Genomic DNA, 6,408 nt, shown 5'->3' on the forward strand with positions numbered 1-6,408 from the left:
TAAAGCGACAATGGAATGGATTAGGAATAGAGCTGGAAGGGACCTTGGAGGTCTTTTAATCCAGCCCCCTGCTCGAGCAGGAGAACCTACACCATTTCAGATAAGTGGCTGTCCATCTCTTCTTCAAAGCCTCCAGTGATGGAGCACCCACAATTTCTGAAGGCAACTTCTGTTCCACTGGTTAATTGTCCTCACTGTTAGGAAGTTTCTCCTTAATTCCAGGTTGCTCCTCTCCTTGGTTAGTTTCCATCCATTGTTTCTTGTCCTGCCCTCTGGTGCTTTGGAGAATAGGCTGACCCCCTCTTCTTTGTGGCAGCCCCTCAAATATTGGAATACTGCTATCATGTCACCCCTAATTCTTCTTTACTTTAGACTAGCCATACCCAAATCCTGCAGCCGTTCCTCATATGTTTTAGTCTCCAGGCTTTGATCCAGGTCTATAGATTGTATTATAAAATATGCCAACACACAACATAGCCAAAAAATGATAACTATAACACTTGACATAAAAATAACCTGTCAGGGTTGACATCAGTCAACAGAGAAGGCTTTCCATCCTTCTAGCAGTGGGAGCTGCTCCTTGTTTCAAGCACCTGGATGAACCCACCTCGCCCTCTCTGCCTCCTCAGAGGCAACAATGCAGAGAGGGTGACAGGAGGGCACAAAGGTTGCCTGCTTCCAGCTGATGTGCTTTTGAGCATCTCTGCTTTGGGGCCCAATGTTTTCAGCCCATTTTCCGGATGTTTCAGGGTGGGAGTGGGGAGGAAGCTCCCCTCATTCACACTTCAACGCACCTAAACCAGCAAAAGTGGCCCAAAGTGCTTGGCTGCAATTTGGCCAGTGAATTTCTGCAGCCCAATCAGGATGCTGGTGGGCAGGAGGGCAGCTGCCTAGTCCCAAGTTCTAGTATTGGGCAAGATGGGCATCTGACTTCACACAGACTTCTGCAGAAAAGGACAGCTCCATTCACTGGTTGAGGGAACTGTCTGGTGTCCAGAAATTAATTTATTGTTTCAATTTTAAGACTGTCTGACTCCACCATGATTGGATGGCTTGCAAAAAAAAAAGGGAAAAAGAAGCAAGATGCCACGTATCAAAGAGAGCAGAAGCTACTCCTGGAGAATGCCCCAAAATCTGGGTGGGCAGTCCCATGAAGCCTGGGGAGGCACCTGAGCAGCCCCTCCCTTTGCCCCAAACCAGACGACGTCCCTCCTTCCCCTCTGGGAGAGGGAGAGGGAGAGAGGCCGGGCCAGGAAGGCGGCTTTTCCTCCCAGGGGAAAGTCGCCCTGCCTCTTTCCCAGCCACCTGGAGATGCGGAGGAAGGGGCGTCCCCCCCACCCGCTCGCTCCTCCGGCGCCTTTTGGCCGCCTCCTCCCTGGCCTTCCTTCGCCCTCCGGGGGCTCAGCGCGTCTCCCAGCGGGGCGGGGCGGCTTGCCCTCACGGCCGCTTCGGAGCGCCCCCCCGGCAGGGCAGGGGTCCGCCGCCTCGCCTCCGGGCCCCTCCGCAGCTCCGCTCCTGCCGCGGAGGCGCCCTCCCGAACCGCTGTTGCCCAGCGAGGGGGAGGTCGGGGCGGGCCGGGCCCCGGGGAGACGCTCGAGGCTCCCCCCTCCCGCCGACTCAGCGCTTTCGCGCCTCGACCTGAGCCGCCCTGGCGGGCTGACAAAACAGCCGCCGGGCACGCAGCGCTCGCACGCAGAGGCCGGCGCCGGCTTCCCCTCCGAAAGGAGAGACGGGCCCTCCCGCTCCCTCTTCCCAGCGCCCGGGAAGGCCTCCCGAGGGAGAAGCGGCGAGGCCAGGGTCGGCTCCGCTCAGCGCCGCTCGGGGGCCCGGCGAGGCCTTCCCGGCTGGAGGGGACCAGCGGCGGAGGGAAACCCAGCCCGGGCAGCCTCCGAGCAGCCCCGCGAAGCTGCCGCTGGCAGGGCCGCCGCTGCCCGCCCTCTTAGCTGCCAGGGCCGTCGGCAGCCCTCGAGCCGTTGCCCCGGACTGGATGGCCCCGCCGCCTCCTTCCCGTCTCCCGTGGCGGCGGTTCCCTTTCCAGGCAGCTGCGGCTCTCTGGCGCTGGAGGGCAGCGGGGTCTCAGCCATTAAGCAGGCGAAGCACCTTCAGGAAGAACCCCCCCCCCAGTGAAGATCGGTTCTTCGGTGAAAGGAGGGGGGCACCACGATTTTATTTGTTTTATTTGTTTTGTTTTATTTTACTCAAGCATGCATTAGATAACAGATATATGTATAAACATGATTATGGATACATGAAATGGATACAAATAAAAGGGAACATTAGGACAGGGACCGTAGGCACTCTGGTGCGCTTATGCACACCTTAAGTTAAGTTAAATGAAGCATTTGTCAGTGCTTAGGGCACTAGTGAGCCTTAATCCACCACTGATGGAGGGGCATATGAAGTCAATGAATAAAAAGGACCGAGCGCCTTTAATGAAAGACCTGACAATTTCTTCCTCCCCCGATAAGCACAACACCCCTGTAAGCTCTGCGGGAGCCCTTCTTGCCCCCCCTCCCCAAGGCAGTCTGGTTGGGCTAACAGCAGCTCTGGGTGGTGGGGGGAAGAGTTTTCCTGGCCTTTTGTGCGCTTCCATCATTTTAGCAAGTGGATCTGAAGGCCAATGAGACGCGGGGAGTCCAGAAAAGCCGGGGGTGAGTTGTGGGGCAGTCCATCTTGGCTGCTTGGGGACAGACATGCAGAGGGAAAGGGCCACAGGCTCTTCCCATCTGCCTCCCCGTTTCGCAAGGCCCTCCCCGGCTCCCTAGTTGTGTGGTTTCTTCCCCTCCCCCTCCCTTGCAAAAAGCCATTGGAGCCTGCTGGCTGGGCCTCTTCCCAGGCTGGAGATGCTGCAGGGCTTCACAGGTGGGGGAGGCTGTCCAGGACAATGCACTCACCCCCCTAGTGCCCACGCCCAATTTGATGTGCAGCAGGCTTTGCTGTTAGGGTTGAGTTGCTGCTTTCCTGGTGAACAGAACTGGCCCCACACCAGGCAAAGCGGCCCTGGGCCCAAGGGGTGCCAAATGATCAGGCTGACCAGAGTGCATGATCCAGCCTCACTTTCCCTGCTGCCTTTTTTGTGCTCGCAGAAGAAACAGAGAATTCCCAGCTCCATGGGTATCCTAGGTTAATCTTGGTCAATGTTGCAAAGGGACCACAGTGGAAAGTTGAGGAATTATCCTGCAAAAAGTTAATCACCTCCAAACTGATAGTTGTGTAGACATTTGCTGTTGTGCAGTTACTACCGGGAATAACCTTCACTTGAGAGGCTCTTTACCTGCCTCCGCCCTCCCACCCTCCAAGGTGGTGGGATAAAGGTAAAACGAAGGGCGTGAGTCTCAGAGACTCTACTTAGCACTTGAATACAACGGATCTTCAAAGGTAAAGTCTCCTTTTTAAGTTGGCTGTTCTGTGGGTTTTTCCAATGCTCATTTCCTACCCTCCAGATGAACCTTAAAGAGGATTTGGAGAAGTTGGAAGAGATGCAGAGAAAGGGATGAAGGAGGCAAGTCCCAGGAAGAGATGAGGAGACCAGCCCGTTCCCTCGCCTCTCAAGGAGGGGTGAAGGTCCAGGCAATGGAATGTTAAGGACCCTAAGCGCAAGCAAGAGCATGGGGGGCTGGGGGGGTCTCCACAGAAGAGATGCTTTAATTTGCAATCCTACACAGGAGGTGTCTGATGGAGGAGACAGGAACTTTGATTGTTATTGGCCAATCCTGATTTTGTGCTGAGAATGTTTTGTGCCTTGAAATAACACTTTCAGTTTACTTATAAACATTTGTCGTAGATCAGACTATTACAAGTTTCTCTTCTGGAGGTGCCAGCTTTGCGACTGAATTTTGAAACGACTAAGCAGAAACTATCCTTGGATGAAATGCATGTCCTTCCCACCCAACTCCCCACTCCCTACTAGCCCCTACGCACACACAAGGCACACTGCTCCTCCCACCTTCTCTGCCCTTTCTACTTATTTCCCTGTTCGACAGAAAATGAATATTTGGAGAATATTTATTTGTTCAATTTCACAGCTCAGAAATTGCTGAGCTCCTGATGTTCACTGGTCTGTGACAAACTGTTTCCGTCTTTATCAAGTACTAACCAACATGTTTTTTTCCTAGCCATGTTTATCTTCTGAATACTTTTTCAATTAAAAGCCGGCATGTAAGTATTGAAATAAAGAGCCAAGTCAGCCTGATTTTATTAACTTGATTACTGAACTAACCCACCTGCATGTTGTGGGTCTGCACATGTCACACCAATCCTTGAAGAAATGCTCTCTGGCATACTTTCTTTCTCCAGCCTGAGAGACAAGAATGCCACTCCTTGAACAGGGGTTTCCTGCACACACACACTTGGGTGTAAAACTCTGAGAGTTTGCAGGACTTCAAAGACGTGCAGGAATTTGAATCCTCAGCTGTGGCTGTTGCACCTTCCTTTGGAACGTTCGGCAGTACAATCTGTAGTGCCCTTGCAGGTTTTCTCCATGCTCACAGCTGGTTCCTCACATAATGCACTTGCCCTAAAAGGCTCACAGGAACTTTGTGCCCCTGCAACAAATGAAAACCTCCATCCTTCTGGCAGCTGCTCCCTCTGAGAATTATTGTGGAATTAAATGGTACTCAGAACATCTGGCCAAACAGCAGACATTGATGCTGTTGTGGATACAATTAAATGGAAATGAAAAAGTTTTATGAACTACTAAGCCTGTTGCATGAACTAATTCTATATTCCCTTTGGTGTTTATTGCAGGGAACATTATTTTGCAGAAGCGATGGTCATAGCCTGCAGAAGACTTGTGCATTAATTCAAAAAAAAGGAAATCCATTTTTTTTTGTCCTCCATCCAGGGATGCTTTTTTGCAAGTCAACAGTCTGCAGCAGGCAAGGATTATGGTCATCTTCTCTGGAGCTGTTTTTCTACCTCTGCTACCTCTCAGGGTCTCGCCATTCTTTTAAAGAAAAGTTAGCAAACGTTAAAACATTTTATTTCAACTCAAATGGCGCATTTGAATTAGGATCCTGTTTCAAGAACTTCTTGAGCCTCCTGGAAAAAATAAATAGCATCAGGAAATTGCAATGTTTAGAATATAATGATTTTTTAAAATTCCTGACAGCAAATGTAGATTGTACTTGAAAAAAAGCTTAGAGTACGATCGTTGCTCAGATGTCAGAGAACTTTTTCCAAAATCTCCAAAACAAGGAGCGTAGTCTCACCTTTCCAACTGTATTCAAATTCAGCGGGAAAGCTTAATCAAATTGCTAAAATTGACATTTGGCTAGACTCCCTTAAAAGTTTCATTTAAATATCTCTGGCTGCTCAGACATCCAGTTTGCTGAGCTACTCAAAAGAAGGCAAAACGGGTATTTCTTCATGTGACCCCAACACCCCATTAGTGCTGGCCTCCAGGCAGCCTCTGGAGTGGGTTCTGGTCGTGTGGGTCACCCACATTCCCTTATCAGTTCTCCGTCCAACACTTGCGAGAAGAAAGCTGGCTGAAAGAATGATAAGGAAATGTGGGGGACTTCAGGAATTCCCATGAGACCTGCAAAATAGAGCAAAGAGGAGAAGATGGAGAAAAAGGGGTTGACATCACCCATCACCTCTGGAGGCATCAGGAGATCTTGCCATGCCAGGAGGCTGTGTTCAGCAGCAGCTGCCTGCGTGTGCCTGGGTCCTCCTGGGAAGAGAGCTTGTCCTCTGGGGAGAGACCAGGAAAGGGCTGCCTCTGCCCATCCAATGGCTTCAGCTGAAGAGCCCAGCCCATTCATACATTTCATAAACATCGGGTTCCCTCCTCACATTCTTGGGATTGGACCATCCACTTCCCCAAGTCTTTGTTTTCTACAAAACTTGATCTGATTGGCTATACTGAGCCACGGCTTTGCCATAATTAGGATTGCTAAAAGGTCAAGATCCCGCCCTCTTTCCATTTGCAATGAGGTCCTTCTAGCCCTCAGGAGCCCTTAAAACCAAACTCTGCTTCCAGCAGCTCAAATCCTGCCAGTATTGTGACTGCTTTGCAAAACCGCTGCCTCCCCTCCCCCAGGCAAGGGGAGATTGGGGCAATCCAGCACTAGAGAGTCGAGTCCCTTTTTAAGGGAGATAAGTTCAGATCCTGCCCCGAGGCTGGTAGTGCCCAGGAGACGATCCTGGCAGGCTCGTCTGTCCAGCAGGCCTTTTCTTGGGGCTGGGGCTGCCTTCTTTTCTCCCCAGGCCCCTGGGCTCCCGACCAGAGCCAGGGATGAGCAGCTGTGTTCAGTTGCTGACATAATGTGCTAGGACAGGAACCAGGTGCATCCCGAGAGCTGTGCCCACCTGGCCAGTGCCTTTGAGGAATGCGAGTGGGGCTGCCATGGCTGTGGGACTGCCCTCCCTCTGCCCCCATTGTTTTCCTGAGTTGCTGAGCTAAGG

This window comes from Pantherophis guttatus, chromosome 13 (assembly GCF_059756535.1).
Source record: "Pantherophis guttatus breed Tessera chromosome 13, ASM5975653v1, whole genome shotgun sequence".
NCBI classification, from domain to species: Eukaryota; Metazoa; Chordata; class Lepidosauria; order Squamata; family Colubridae; genus Pantherophis; species Pantherophis guttatus.